Genomic DNA, 15882 nt, shown 5'->3' with positions numbered 1-15882 from the left:
AGTGTATCATGTTTGCACTGGGTGTAACAAATGAGGCATGCCGAAGCCTGGTGGGGTGATCTCAAATCAGGGAAGTGGGCTGGTAGCGCATCAAGGCAGGTGATCCCTAAATTCCTCATTAAAGGCCTGATTCAAAGCCCTTTCACATCAACAGAAAGACTCCCACTAACTTCAGTGGGCTATGGAGCCGGCCCTGAAGAAGGGAGGGTGTGCCAACCGTCTGTGTGTTGGGACAAGGGAATATAGAAAACTGAAGTGAGAAGAGTTGGAGGACTCTGGAAGTCAAAGGAGACAAGCAAACAACTTTTCCAAACTCTTCTCCTTCCCACACCATAAAAAACCCAAGCCCTACCTCCCTGTCATGCACCCCCAACCCTCACCTCCCAAATCCTTTCAGTAAGTCCCCTCACCTCACCCCCCCAAAGTTCTTCTCTAGTCTCAGTCCTCCTTTTCCAGAGGTGGGCAAACTACGGCTCGCAGGCCACATCCGGTCTGCGGGACCGTCCTGCCCGGCCCCTGAACTCCTGGCTGGGGAGGCTAGCCCCTTCCCCGCAGCCATGCCGCCATGCGGGCAGTGCTCTGGGCAGTGGGGCTGTGCGCTCCTGCAGCGCAGAGCAGCAGCATGTCTAGCTATGGCCGGGCGGAGCAGCTGCCAGACATACTGCTCTGAGCAGCATGGTAAGGGGGTTGGGTAAGGGCAGAGGATCCCAGGGGGCAGTCAGGGGACAGGCAGCAGGTGGCGGTTGGATGGGGCAGAGGTTCTGTGGGGCGGGCATGGGACAGGGAATGGGGACGGGGTTAGATGGGGGGGTCCCAGGGGCGGTTATGGGTGGGGGTCCCAGGAGGGGGCGGTCAGGGGACAAGGAGCGGGGGGAGGGTTGGATGGGTGGGGATTTCTGAGGGGGTCAGTCGGGGGGCGGGAAGCTAGGCTGTTTGGGGAGGCATAGCCTTCCCTTCCCGGCCCTCCATACAGTTTTGCACCTAGATGTGGCCCTTGGGCCAAAAAGTTTGCCCACCCCTGTCCTATACTCCTCCTAATCAAAATTCTTTCAGCTCCTGCAAAGACACTAGGGAACAGAATACTAGAGAACAGAGGCTGGGTCTTCTGCAATATTGTGCTAGAGAGAAAGCCTGGTCATTAGATAAATTATCTGACTAATCCTTGCTAAAACACTGTCTACAAAAATTAGAGCAAGAATGAGATATACAGTATTGTCAGCTACAAGGTGCCTCAGCTACACAGGGTTTTTTGCGTTAGTGTAGTTATACTAGGAAAAACCTCTAGTGTAGACTAGCACGAGAAGTGTAGCATAAAAAGTGACTTGCACTGGTTTGAAACCAAGTGTTTTTATGGTGCAAACTGGTATTAAAATAGAGGCTACAGGGCCAACAGAGTTGAAAGCCAAATGACAAAAAGTTTTTGGCAAAAATCTGGCTGGCTTTCATCATGATTTGAAGGAAAGTCCTGTGCAGATTTTGCTAGTATTCCCCCTCAATTTCTACTGCTTGTAGACACAGCATCACTGTTTTCTTTCTCATATTCCTCTGTGGCCTCACTGCAACAGGCACGTTAGTTCTTAATTGGTGCAAATGTGTTGGCAGGGAGACATTACACAAAACAATCTTGCTGAAACAGTTACAGTCTTGCAAGAAATTCTATTTTTGGACTCCCCCTAAATCTGAAAATAGTGGTCCTTTCCCATACAACCAACCATAGTGAGCCAGACCTTTCCATTTTGCAGCAGACCAAGAACTGCCTTTGAATTCTCCCTCTTCCACACATCTTCCTTACACAAAATACAAATGTATCCTTTCTTATTGAAATATATATAAGCATTAGCCAATTTTCTTCCCCATGTCCCCCACAGATAGGGACAGTTTTGAAACTCTTGAAAAGATTATACAGCATTTAAACTAGAAGAAAATTAAATGGATCATGTTATGAAAACAAGAGGCAAACTATGAATGCAGGATGGGAGGGGGAAGAAGTGTGAGAAAAGAGAGTCCATTGAGCTTGCATCTGTCAAGATTACAGCCTTCACATGCCTCAGTATCTTCTTTATCTTCTAAATAAATTGAACCACCAACTGAAAAGAGGTCACACTGCAAACAGTGCTATGTGATTTCAGAGCTGTTATATTTCCCCTCCTCCACCAACTCTTGACAATACTGCCAGTCTAAGGGTCTACAAAAATCTACCATGCAAATTGCCAGATTTCACAAGACTCTGCTCAAGAAGGTCCCAGGTATAGAAGAACAGGACGTTCAATGAAAATATTTTGGCCTTGTAAAGTACCTCCATTTTAAGATCTCAAAGTACATCACAGATCAATTAATTTAACCTCTCAATTCCTCTGTCTGATAACAGCAGTCTAGTACTACCACTTTATTGACTGAGAATCTGAGGGACAGATGGGTCAAGTGACATGTCCAAGGCCACGCGAAGCGTTAGGTATACTGGTAAAGCTGTGTCGGAGCTTATAATAAGGGAAATTTCAAGGCGTTACAGATCTTGAAAGAAGTGTCTCTCACATTTAGCACCTGCTTCTTATTTTCATGAGCACCATATTCTCCCACAATTTTAAAGGAGATGGAAGTACACATCTAGTATTTTCAAGTGATTATGTCACAGTTGAAGACAGACAAGTACATACTCCACTTTCTGTTTTTGAGTAAAGTTATAGATAGGGTCCTACCAAATTCACGGCCATTAAAAACACGTCACGGACCGTGAAATCTGGTCTCCTCCTGGGAATCTGGTCTTTTGTGTGCTTTTACCCTATTCTATGCCAATTTCACAGGGAAGACCAGCGTTTCTCAAATTGGGGGTCCTGACCAAAAAGGGAGTTGCAAGGGGGGGGGTCACAAGGTTATTTTAGGTGGCTCACGGTATTGCCACCCTTACTACTGCGCAGCCTTCAGAGCTGGGCAGCCGGAGAGCAGCATCTGTTGGCTGGGTGCCCAGCTCTGAAGGCTGCACCCCGCCAGCAGCAATGCAGAAGTAAGGATGGCAATACCATACCATGCCACCCTTCCTTCTGCACTGCTTCCTTCAGAGCTGGGCAGCCGGAGAGTGGCAGCTGCTGACGAAGGGCTCAGCTCTGCAGGCAGCAGCACAGACATAAGGGGGCAATACCATACCATGCCATCCTTACTTCTGCACTGCTGGTGGTGGCGGCTCTGCCTTCAGAGCTGGGCTCCCGGCCAGCAGCCATTGCTCTGCAGCTGCCCAGCTCTGAAGGCAGAACTACCACCAGCAGAAGCCCAGAAGTAAGGGTAGCAGTACCAACCCCCCCGCTACAATAACCTTGTGACCCTCCCACAACTCCTTTTTGGGTCAGGACCCCTACAATTACAACACCGTGAAATTTCAGATTTAAATAGCTGAAATCATGAAATTTACGATTTTTAAAATCCCATGACCATGAAATTGACCAAAATGGACCATGAATTTGGTAGGGCCCTAGTTAAAGCCATGGCTCATACTGATGTGCACTCAAAGTTCTGTCCATTAACCAGATCTTCAGACCTAGATTCACTCCCAGTAAGGAAAACATTTAAAAACAGTCATTTACAGTGTTACAGATGTATTTTGTCCCAGCTAAGTCTTCAGCTACACACATTTCAAATTGCATGCACGGATAACTGCTGACCACACCTACAGTAAGGACTGTCTGCCACACTGTTTTTGAAACATTTGTGATGCTGCTGTCTGAACTGTTTACAACAAACATGGCTGTGTCCGCAAAGCAGATTTCTTCATAATACAATCATCAGTTTGTGCCTCCATACCACCTATGGTGCCTGTATTTATACTTGTGCATTCTGGGGAAATGTGTGCAGATATACCATAATGCTTCAGCAGATGACAGAATACCTGTAGGACATACACACAAAGTGGCAACAATACCATGTGTGGCAACATGTTCTGGGATGTCCTATTTCACAGACAGCTAGGAGGAAGGAGGACCAACCAACACAGTTACATAGGTACGGTTGTGGGGGGAGAGAGGGATGGTCTATACTGAAAAAGAAAAAAACCCAAAACCCTAAAAAAAGGTGCCAAAATCCTTACAGGAAGACAGTCACAGGCCAACAAAAGCCATTGGCAAGGGCAAAACACTGTTCACTTCCATTGTTACTAGCCAAGTTCTGACCATATTTTGTGGGGGCACAAATCATGTTCACAGCCAACCATCCTTCCAAACTTTATACTGATGGGCAAAAAAGATGTGTTTTTCAATCATGCTATGCTAACTCAACTGAAAACCACGCTTACTTTTCCCATAAACACAGGCCTGGCTGGCTAAACTTGGGTTAAAGTTGCACTGAAGTCAGGGCCTATAGGGTATCAATGGAAGAAAGTTCATGTTCACAGTGTACACCTTCTATAGGCCTGCCCTACGTACAAAGTTGCACTGGTTTAACTGCACAATTTTAAACCAACTTAGTTAAAATTGGTGCAACTTTGTGTGGGGGCATTCTAAAATTTATTTAAATCTGACATATTGGTTAAGCTTGAAAGTTACATGGCCAAGCTCCAATATAATAATTTTTATACAGATCTAAGAGTGTTTTCGCAAGGGTTTGCCCTGTTTTAACTATACCAGTTTAACTAAACCAGTGCAAGTCTGTGCATAGATTAGCCCAGGGATCTCAAACTCAAATCACCAAGAGGGCCACATGAGGACTAGTACACTGGCCCAAGGGCCACATCCCTGACACCTTTTCATATAAAGGTACAAAAGCCCTCCCCTCTGCTGCCCCGGCCCTGCCCCCACTCCACTTCTTCCATGAGGCCCCACCCCTTCCCAGCTCCCATTCCAACCCCTTCCCCAAAGTCCCCACCCCAACTCTGCCCTCTCCATGAGGCCCTTCCCCTGCCTCGCCTCTTCCCACCCTTCCCTGCCCCTATTCCAATCCCTTCCCCAAATCCCCACCCCTGTCCTGCCTCTTCTCCACCTCTTCCCCTGAGCACGTGGCTCCCCACTCCTCCTCCCTCCCTCCCGGGAAGTGCCTGGAGATAGGAAGAGGAGCAGGGACGCGGCGCGCTGGGCGGAGGGAGGGCGGTGGGTGAGGGGAGCTTGGCGGCCGCAGGAAATAACTCCGGGGGGGTGGAGGGGCACGGGGAGCTTGGCGGGCCGCAGCAAATAACTCCACGAGTCGCATGTGGCCTGCGGGCCACGTGTTTGAGACCCCTGGATTAGCCCATAGCTGCAATGTTATATTTCAGAGCAGAAGTGTCTTTACAAGCTGTTGTGAACAAGCCAAAACCCCACATGTAGTCTGCCTTTTGGTTTCTTTCGGTTTGACTTATTTTGCCCAATCTAACAATGTCTGAGTACATATTAACTAACATGATTTTAAGTACAACTTGGCACCTAATTTAGGCAGGGCATATAGTGTTTTAAAATGAGTTAGTTGGTTGTGGTTAACCCTAACTAACAGGTTTTTAAACATGACTTGACCTGTCTACAATAAAAGCAAACTTATGCTTAAAATAACATTAGTTACCATGTTTTCAAATATGACTTATTTTCCCAATCTAGAGGAACCTGTTGTTGGCCCTCACTTTAGACTGCAGAACGTTTAGCTGAAATGTCACAGATGTCACAGATGCTTTGGGACCCTTTTGAGCCTATGAACTGGACAGTAAGGCCTGGTCTACACTAGAAAATTAGGTCAGCTTAGTTATGTCAGTCGGTATCTGAAAAATCCATGCTTCTGCCCAGTGCAGTTAAACCAACCTAAGTCCCCACGTAGACAGCACCAGGTGGATGGAAGAATTTTTACTTTGACCTAGCTACTAACTCTTGGCGAAGTGGATTACCTATGCCAACGGGAGAATGCCTCCCGTCAGTGTAGCTAGTGGCTACACTGAAGTGCTACAGCAGTCCAGCTGCAATGGCGTAGCTGTGTTGCTGTAGCGTTTAAGTGTTGACAAGCCCTTGCTACAGCAACAGGAAGGGTTCTCCGGTCTGCAAAGGTAATCCACCTTGCTGAGGGCGGTAGTTAGGTTGATGGAAGAATTCTTCTGTCAACTAGCACTGTCTATATGGGGACTTAAATTGGCTTAACTATATCTCTCAGGGGTATAAGATGTAGCTATGCCAATGTAAATTTTCAGTGTAGACCAGCTCTTGGTGAAAACCTGGCCAATACTGAAGACATAGCCTCTTGTTGAGGTCTGAATGGCACCCGTTCATCTCAACGATAGGTAAACTCTGAAACTTAATCACAAAAATTTTATCTATCTAGAGTTTATCTCTTGCTTATCATCATGATATCTGAACACCAGTTTAAATGTCAACATCATTAACTATTTTACTGCTGATGGTTTAGCAGAAATATCCAGCTAACATGCTCCTCTAGTATGGTTGTTAAAGGTGTGTTTACACTGGACTATTTTTTACCTCAAGTTAATTGGATCCAGACTACAGATGTTTGTTCTTTCCCTAAATATTTGTAGCCTGGATCAAACATGTGGGGAGTGCCTACTGGCCTTCATAAACATATTACCAGTTAACTTCAGGTACTAAATCAATTTGTTCAAGGTAAAAAGGTCTAGTAAAGACCAGCTGAAAAAGACCATATAGGTCTGTGTTGTGTAAATCATGATCCCTGGTTCCAATATATCTTTCTACACAGCAATTCTCCCACTACTGGTTTAGCACCAACATAGCTGGTATAGGCTAGGCACAAGTGTGTTAACCACTATGTCACTTCTTCTGCTCTCCAAAAGTTCCAAAGCTCAGTATCCCATATGTGGGAATTTGCAGAGGCCACCTCAAATAAATATTGTTTTCAGATACTTATTACTGAGCTGTGGCAAAGCACAGACTGGTTTTCAGCTACAAACTATTTTACAGACATTTACAGTAAGTAGACCAACCTTTCTCACTCTCTAATTTACCAACAAATTCTCAAGAAATACAAGACCAATAATCATCCCTATGATGAACAGACAAAGAATCTTCAAGAGTATTTTGGCCAATGATTCAGAGACTCCCTCCCAAACAAAATAGATAGATAATTTATAAATTGTTTGCAGACCAGATCATACTCAACTGAACCAGAAGAGGATAAAAGTTCCACGAGAAATGATTGATTTACAATGCTCCAATCCAGTCTAATCCGAGTTTTGTGAAGGAAATGTATTAATTTGTTACTTTGCCTGCTGAATGTCAGATTTGTGGTAGCTTCTTTGGACAGGTGTACAGTTGTGAACAGATATTTTCTACTGTGAATTTCAATCAAAACACTGTGATTACCCATCAGATATGAACCTGCATTTTGTATCACACATGGCCAACACAAAGATAAAGCCAGACATCAATAAGATGGTTTTAGAGAAGCAGTGCCAGTCTTTCAATTGATATTCATTTCCCTGCAACCCACAAATCATACTTTGTGTTTTTATAAAGCATAGTGGACACTTCCAGCACTCGATAACAAAAGTTTGCGTTTATTTCAGATTAAAATAGTATATAAATGTATATACAAATTAGGTGTGGCCCTCATGATCATTGAAAGTTGCCAGTGTGGTATTTTATGCTGCAAAGATTGTGTATCATGCTCTAGAGTGTTCACCCAGGGTTTTCTCTGTTGTGATGGTAATCCAAGTGCTTTTACCGATATCTCACAGTCCTTTGAATGCTGCAAGAAAAGACAGCTCTTCTAGTGTATGGATATGGATTGATGGACAGCCGTCTTTAGTATGTAATATAGCTGGATCAAAAAGAAAAAGAACCAACCAGTAAAATAATCTTGACTTCATAATAAATTCAGATTCTTTTGTAATTAATCATCAGGTACTATCTTGGGAATCTATTCTCCCCTCTGTATGTGTGTAATGCCTACTGACCTTAATGGGAGTTATGGGCACAAAAGGATTGAAAAATAAACCCATTAATTATAATCTTAATAAATCAGTGAGCTCTACAAAATTTTGTTAGTAGTTTTGCTCATCACGATACCAAGTGCTGGCCCTAGATTTTTGCAGGGCTCTAAGAAGCTCCTTCCTGAAACTTGTGTAGGTTCCCATCCTACAGGTACCAGTAAAAAGCGCATTCTATTCAATAGTTTTTGGTGATCTGTGACTCTTTTCAAAAAGGTTAAAAACTAGGCCACTTTGCTGTTGCTCAGCAAACCAATACTTTTATCTGCACCACTGTGCTTCAGATTTTATGATTTCTTCTTTTTAAAAAACAAATTAAGACTAGAGCTTTTATTGTTGCAAAAATAATCTTAGAAATGTGAACCAAGTGAGGCAGTGATGTCTGCAGAAGACAGCTTGAAACCACAGCGCTAAGAAAAGTGTAAATTGCTCCTTTTCATTTCAAGGGGATGTTAACTCTGACTGTGATACTTTAAATGTCAACAGTGTTAACTATTTTAGTACTGTTCAACTACACAAAGAAAGTTTGGGAAAGTACCAGACTGTAGCAACCTCCCCACTTCTCCTGATACCTGAAAACAAAAACAAGTTCCTAAGAAGGGAACAGGGCAAGGCAGTTAGGAAATTCCATATCTTCCATAGCCTGCTAGGATAGGAATCAGACATGAATTCAGATTGGGACTAGAGGATGGAGTTCTAGTTGATGGGATCTGTGCGTGTGAAGCAGGACTGCACGGAGCATTTTGTGAATACATGCACCTAAAGCACTACAGATTAGGGTGCCAATGGTTTCAATGTGACTTGGATGTCAATATGTCCTGTTTATATACAACTGTGCATTAGAAAATTAATTTAAAGAAATAATTTGAACATTATTGCTCCAATTGGCAAGAACTCCTTTAAAAATCTGCCCTGTGGCTTTCTATAATTTACATACATATTCCAGCTAGTTTCTTTGAAAAATCTTAATTTATGAAGCTACTATTACATCCCCACATAAAATTGCTTTTGGGAAGCTAGTCTTGTAAAAATTTTGTATTGCCTAGGATTAAAAACTGGCCAGGTTAAGTCAAAAGTCTATACAGAGAAACATTCTGACTGGAAGTTAGTTGATGGCATACATAGAACCAAGAGCAGACTGAAGTATTATCAAGTTTTCTAAAATGCTGGGGGATTACATTTGCTGGAGAGATACACACACAATTCAGAATGAGCAAAACTTTACAATAAAATTTGGCCTTCACTCTACAAGGGGTATAATAAGAAGAGTAATTCTGTACTAGAGCTGGTCAGAAAAACATTGATAGAACCATTTCCATCTGAATACACAGTTCTGTTGAAACTGAAAAGCTTCTTGAAATGGAGCCAATTTTGCTGGAATTTAATTTTGGAAGAAAACTGAAAACAAAAGTCCTGGCAATGTCAAAAAGTCCTGTTTTGACATTTTTTTAATAAAACTTTTTTTTTTTTTTGAGTTTCACAACTTTTTTTTCTAATTTTTACTTTTGCATTATATAACAGAAAAGTAAAAAAAACTGAAATAGAAATGAAAAACAATATTTTAATTTTGTCAAAACAAAATGTTTTGATCAACCCAAAACAAGTTTTTTTTCCCCAGAATTTTCCTTCATGGAGAATTTCAAAAATTTCAGTTTTCATTCCTATTCAGAATGAAGCCAAGTTTAAACATCTTGAAATCCTTCCTGAAATGGAACTTCCGTCATCTGCAAGCACTAGTTCATATTCTACACAACGGTCACCATGATGTGAATTCTCTGACAATTTTGAGATGTTGACATGACTTCCAAAAGGACAAAATTGATCAGTCAATCTTCTGAAAACTAGAGTCTTCCAAACAAAGGCCCCAATCACATATTGTGTTTTAAGTCAATGGAGCTGCATACAAGTAAAGCATAAATCAATGGAGCTCAGCAAGACACAGAAGTTCCCCTGCATCAGGGGTTCCCAAACTTGGTTCGCGGCTTGTTCAGGGTAAGCCCCTGGTGGGCCGCGAGATGCTTTGTTTACCTGACTGTCCAGAGGTACGGCCGCTCGCGGCTCCCAGTGGCCATAGTTTGCCATTCCCAGCCAAAGTGATGGCGCCACTTCCCGCACCTCCCACTGGCCGGGAACAGCGAAACCGTGGCCACTGGGAGCTGCGAGCGGCCGTACCTGCAGACGCTCAGGTAAACAAAACATCTCGTGGCCCGCCAGGGGCTTACTCTGAACAAGCTGCTAACCTAGTTTGGGAACCTCTGCCCTGCATGGAGCCCCAATGACTTCAATCCCAATGCAGGATCAAGGCCTAAAACATTAAACATCCCCCCACCCCAAAAACAAACAAACAAACCAAAACCACCTAATTATATTTAAAGTCTGTGAGTATATGGTCAAGAAACTACTGGTTTCCAGCTTGTCTCTGTAACCATTTTCTATAGTAAACACACATTGTGAATGCTACATTTCTTGCAACTGCTCCAGTACTTCACATTTTCACCTCCCTGTTACAGTTCACACTTCCTAATAACAATACATGATGGAATTGCTTTCAAGGCGGTTCAGTCAGCCAATAAACCAGCCTGTACTTGCCCAATAATGTAAATAGACATTTACAGACAACACAATACAGCAGAGAGTAGCAGTTCCTTGTTTTAAATTTTATAACAATAGGTATTTTGGTTTCTTCCAGGTATCTCAAGAGTTATTAGTGAGTTGCAAGCTGTCTTTAAAATGTACCTGTCTCTTTTTAAATGTGGCCAAATTCTGCTGTTACACAAGCATAAATCCAAAGTAACTGTATTGATTTAAAGGGAGTAACCAGTATAACAGAACTGAATTAGGCCAATCATTTATTATTTTTAATAAATAATTATTATAATTATAATAATTAATATATATAATATAAATAATAATAATAAATATTATTTTTAGAGATCTGTTTGTTTTAAGAGTATATAAGGTAACTTTTGAAAAAAATAAAATTAAACAATTTTAAACAAACTGCTTATAAGTAAAGAACATTTCTGGTCATACTGAAAGGGTGACCTAAAAAGTAGACCCACTTATAGGAGAAGACTAAAGGGTGTGAAGTCCACTGCAGGTAATAACTTCACTGAAAGTATAAATCTAACGCACTGTTGATTTTTAATCATATTTTCAGAAACAGACAGTTTGTGCATATAAAGTCAGAACTATTTACACAGCATATTCACCTGGTCATCTCTGCTCAATGATAAGAGTTGTGGTCTTAAATCTTAAGGGCTCAGGAACCGCAAACACTTCAGACTTTTTTTCAAAAAATTATTTTAATGGCATGCTTGTAAAAAAATGAAAATGTGATTATTTATGAGTAAGAATATAAACATAAGATTGTTTGCTAAACTGTTCAAAGGAATTCCAAACCCACATAAAAATAGTGGGATCAGATTTCTTATTATGATATAATATTTATATAGCAGTAGCACCCATTGGGAACCCATTGTGCTGGGCACTGTGCAAATACATGCAAAAGCACCGGGCATATCTTGGTTGCACCTAACTCAACTCCCATCCACATATAAAAACCGTTAAATCGAGTGCAGTGATGCTTTTAATGTAGGCATTAACTTCTCACACAACCGGTATGCAAAGCGGATGCAGGCTAGCATTCCTTGAGTGGTGCTAGTTATCCAGCTAGTGCCTTCCCCCAATCCCCTTGTGAGCCAGCAAGGGCAGACTAGTTGTCCCACAATACACTGCAAAACAATTCATAGTGCAATCAGCTTACTTAGTAATAAGAAACATGGGATATGCTCCCAGAAGTCTTAGTGTCACTCACAAGCGAGTGTAGCCCCAGTATGGACAGAGCAGCTTGTCCATAGCACAAAATAACACACCAGTGTTATTTTGCAGTGCTGCACTTGATCAAGGCTAACTTGAAGGGAGTACCTCGAGTGTAGATAATGTGTGTTAACTCTGCAGTGAAAATATACCCACAATCTATGCCCCAAAGGGTTCATAACTCAGCTAGAAAATATTTAGATCACCTGGGCCTGAACCAAGGTGTTCTCTGGGGAAGTAGGATGGGAAAAGGGGTTACTGTTCAAAATAAATGTGAGCACACTAGAATGGATACATTCACGAATCTCATCAAATCTCACCCACATCTGAATGTTTGGCTTTCTGCAAAGTTCTCAAACAATCTGACACTCAGGTGAGAACATGTGCAGAAGAAAGTATCACTCCATTTTCACTTTTCTGGACTTCACAAGAGGGATAAACAAGTCCACAACCCTTATCACACAGTTAAACAGAGCTCAATAACATCCAGATGGACTAGGCTGACTAAGTCAAAACAAAATCTTCACTACATGAAGTGAGCTGTAGCTCACGAAAGCTCATGCTCAAATAAATTGGTTAGTCTCTAAGGTGCCACAAGTACTCCTTTTCTTTTTGCGACTACATGACGATTGGTTTTCTAACACAATTGATCACTTGCTTTAGTTTCTTCGAACCCAACCTCTATTCTGATTTGCAGATTGTGGGTACCTAAGACGATAATTATACCAGTTAAACATAAGAAACAATGTGAAATAATGCAAAACACACAGGTATTTCCATAAACTATTTAAAATATTTGATTGAGGTTTGGCAGAACACATGAAAAGTATTTTTCCTTCTGTTAATGGTAACCTAAAGCCTGACCAACAAAGATGTTACATGAAACACTTCATTGTAACAACACATCCAGCCAGCCTGCAGAAACCTGAAGCCTTGTTTGGGTATCTTAATGACATCACCGTACTCTTGCAATTAAAGCAGGATCACAAGGAACCATCGGCTAATTCAATAAACCCAGAGAGAACTTAAAAACAGTGGGGTACTTCTAAAATTACTATTCATCTGAATTCTGCAATTTCCAAAATTAAGAGATTTGAATAAGAAAATAAATCCCCAGGGGAAAACCATGAGATCTCTCACTCAAATAGGGAACGTTGGCACACGTAACAATGTACTAATGTACTTCACTTCCAGCTACGTGTTACAATTGCCACTAATGTCAAAGCTAAGATTTTATAAGGCTCTTGGTCCACTAACAAAAGGAGCAGAGCAAAAGGTGTGTATTAGCAACAATTGTTGTTTCATGTTTCCTTTCGCTGTTGTTCTAGAGCAAATAAAGAGGAGCTCCATTCCAGATATGGAACCACAGTTCAAAGTAAATTAGATTACATATCAATACTGCCAACATTTGAGAAAATACCAATAAGGAAATCGGAACATTTCCTAATAAACACAACCAAAATTCTTTAAGACAGAGATTTCCTGTATCGCCCCCATTCCCAGAGGACAGCACAGGATGTGGATAATTAATTCTATTTGAATTTACAATTTGTGACCGTAACGTCCTTTTACTGAAACAAAACCAAAAAGAACAAAAAAAGTGCAAGGAGAGATTTCAATGTTATAGCATGTTCACATAACAAAGAGCAATCAAAATAGGTTCCCATATATTATAAAAAGAGTTTATGACGTGATGTGCTCTAGTTTATAAATTTTCAAGCTTCTTATAGTACGAATCACATCTTAAGAGGTAGTTTCACACACACTTCCCTTCTCATCCTGCAAGCATGCAGGTCACCTCAACATTCCTGTGGTAACTACAGCAATTGCTTTCATGGATATATAGAAATATTTTTAGCTGCCTTTCATGCAAGTGTTTTTGTCCTCTTTGAAAAAAGTTAATCACACAAATTTTTCTCTATTTTGTTGTTTCCATTCCCCTTCCCCATTCTTCTCTACCACTTGGTCCCCTTCTCCTCTCCCCTCCAATTTTCCTGTTGCCTGGTTTCTCTTCCACTGCACGTGATTTCTTGCTGACTTGTTCCCTTTTCCCCAACTTTTGTGGGTATGCTTAAGAACCATGTGGTCTGCTTCTCCCCATGCTATATCAGACATAACCATCTAGCTACCTAATTTCTTTTTCATGCGGACATTCCCCTCCCACTCATGACTGATAGTTTCACTCCCACTGGTGACCTTCAGTCCCCAAGAACAGCTCCTGTTTCCTCTCCTCCACCTTTCTAGCTGTGGTCCTAACAGAGAGAGCTAAGCTAGATTCTCTTTATTTGCAGTACATTCAAAAGATTCTAAGATCTACATCTGTTGAAGTGGCTGGTAATATGGAGAGCCAGCACAATATGGCCAAGCAGCTCTCTGTAAATCACCCAGCAAGTGCCCTGAAGACTACAGTTGGGAAATTGAGATTAGTGGTTATTGGAGGTGACTGTGAGTTAGGACTCCTAAATTCTATTCCCAGATCTGTTACAGACTGACTTTGTGATTTCTTGCAGGCAGATTACTTAACCCTGGTATACCTAAATTTACTCCAGTGTAACAGGCGTGAGTGTTGTGTGATACAGTGCTTGTAAAACACATTAGGTTCAGTGAATAAAAGGAGCTACAGAAATGCAAACTATTATTTTCTAGCAAGAAAAAGTCCACCGTTACACACACTAGTGATATGGGTAATTTGTTCTGATGATTTTTCCTTCTAGAAGCCGACGCACCCTAAAGAGAAGGGTGACACAATTCAGGGATATTTTCTTCACAGGGCACAGTTCCAGTCTAATATTTTTAGAGGAGGTCCAAGAACTGCCAGTTATTTCTACCCTCATTGCCCCCATCACCAACCCTCCCCTCACCATGATGCTCCCGCCACTTAACCCTTCCATCTTCTTCCTATTTAAAAAAGAAAAATGAACTTTATTGCCACCGCTTCCAACCTGTATACTTCAGCCACCAAGGGAACACCACTGGCCAGGAGCACTGAACAACACACTAATGATATTTTTGTATTCTTGGGGAAACATGCTCCAGCAATAATTCCCACACGGAGAAACACACTCTAGTGAGGGATGCTACACACTAGCAATATTTCTTTCATGGAGGAGTCATGCTTCAGTGTAATGGGAGCATGGGGGGAAGGAGGAAGAGTAACATACTCTGCCATAGCTCCTTGAAGAGAAGGAGACACTTGTGTAACATTTGCCACATATGGATGGGGCTGTGACACACCAGTGATCTTTCCCACATGTGCACGTGCAAAACATTCAAGTGACAGTTCCTTCGGGGCATGCGGGCGAGATATGTTCTAATGAGGAATTCCGCACGTGACGTGCTCTAGTAAGGTTTCCCTCAGGGGTATGTGCGTGCAACATGGCCTTCTGGTATTTCCATAGAAAGGTGTAATGACAGTTCTCTGATGGGGGTGGGAACCTAGACCTTCTAAATGTTTTCCTCATGGGCGTGTGAGAAAACCCTTAGTGATGTCTCCTTCACAGGTCCACATGTGAATATATGACCGGCCATGGGGCCTGTCCCTAGTTGCTGGGCATGTGACCTGTCCAAGCATTATTTGTCATGAATGTGTTCGTGAGGCAGGGGAGGCACAACACATGGACGGACATGCTCAACACAAGAGTCACCCACACCAAGGATGGGGGCAAAGGACTGATGTGCTCAGGCCTTAGGGCCAACACACCCTCCTGAGGTGGGGGGAAAGGCAATGTATTCCAATTAGAGCAGATGCACCCAGCCAAGAGAAGCTAGGGGGTGGGGGAGGGAAACAGACTCAAAATGGGGGTGGCCCACCCTTCTGCTGGGGGTGACCCACTCTGCAACAACAACCCCACCATGTGGAAAGGAGCCAGGCAGCCTCACTGGGGGGAAAAACAACCTGATAAAGGGGGTACAAAGGAGACCCCGAGAACCCCGGAGGCAAGGCTGGGGGGGGGGGAGAGAGGGGCGGCCCCAGTGCATCATGGTCAGTGCGTGTGGGAGTATGCGCGTGGGGGTAAGGTGAGTCACTTCAATCCCTGCCCTGCCCCGCCCCCTCCCCTAAGGCGGGATCCCACCGGCCCGCGCCGGCCACGGCCGGTTCCAGCCGGTGCCGGGCGGGCTGTTGGTCTCCGTGCGCGCGTGCCGCACGCTGCCCGCTGACGTCAGGC

General features: G+C 42.8%; 1 protein-coding gene and 1 long non-coding RNA gene across 7 annotated transcripts in view; both read right to left on the bottom strand.

Annotated features, from left to right (window-relative positions):
- UNK (unk zinc finger) overlaps positions 1–15882 on the bottom strand; it is a 67488-nt gene that overhangs the window by 51309 nt on the left and 297 nt on the right. The gene's annotated exons all lie outside the window — the stretch shown is intronic.
- LOC142069041 (uncharacterized) lies at positions 7443–15867 on the bottom strand. The gene is made up of 2 exons (XR_012664911.1): positions 11110–15867; positions 7443–7728 (listed from the first exon to the last, which is right to left on the bottom strand). It is a non-coding gene; the product is annotated as an uncharacterized LOC142069041 (long non-coding RNA).

This window comes from Caretta caretta, chromosome 14 (genome assembly GCF_965140235.1).
Source record: "Caretta caretta isolate rCarCar2 chromosome 14, rCarCar1.hap1, whole genome shotgun sequence".
NCBI classification, from domain to species: domain Eukaryota; kingdom Metazoa; phylum Chordata; order Testudines; family Cheloniidae; genus Caretta; species Caretta caretta.
Note: the sequence above shows the minus strand (reverse complement) of the source record. Positions and strands in the feature narration are given on the sequence as shown.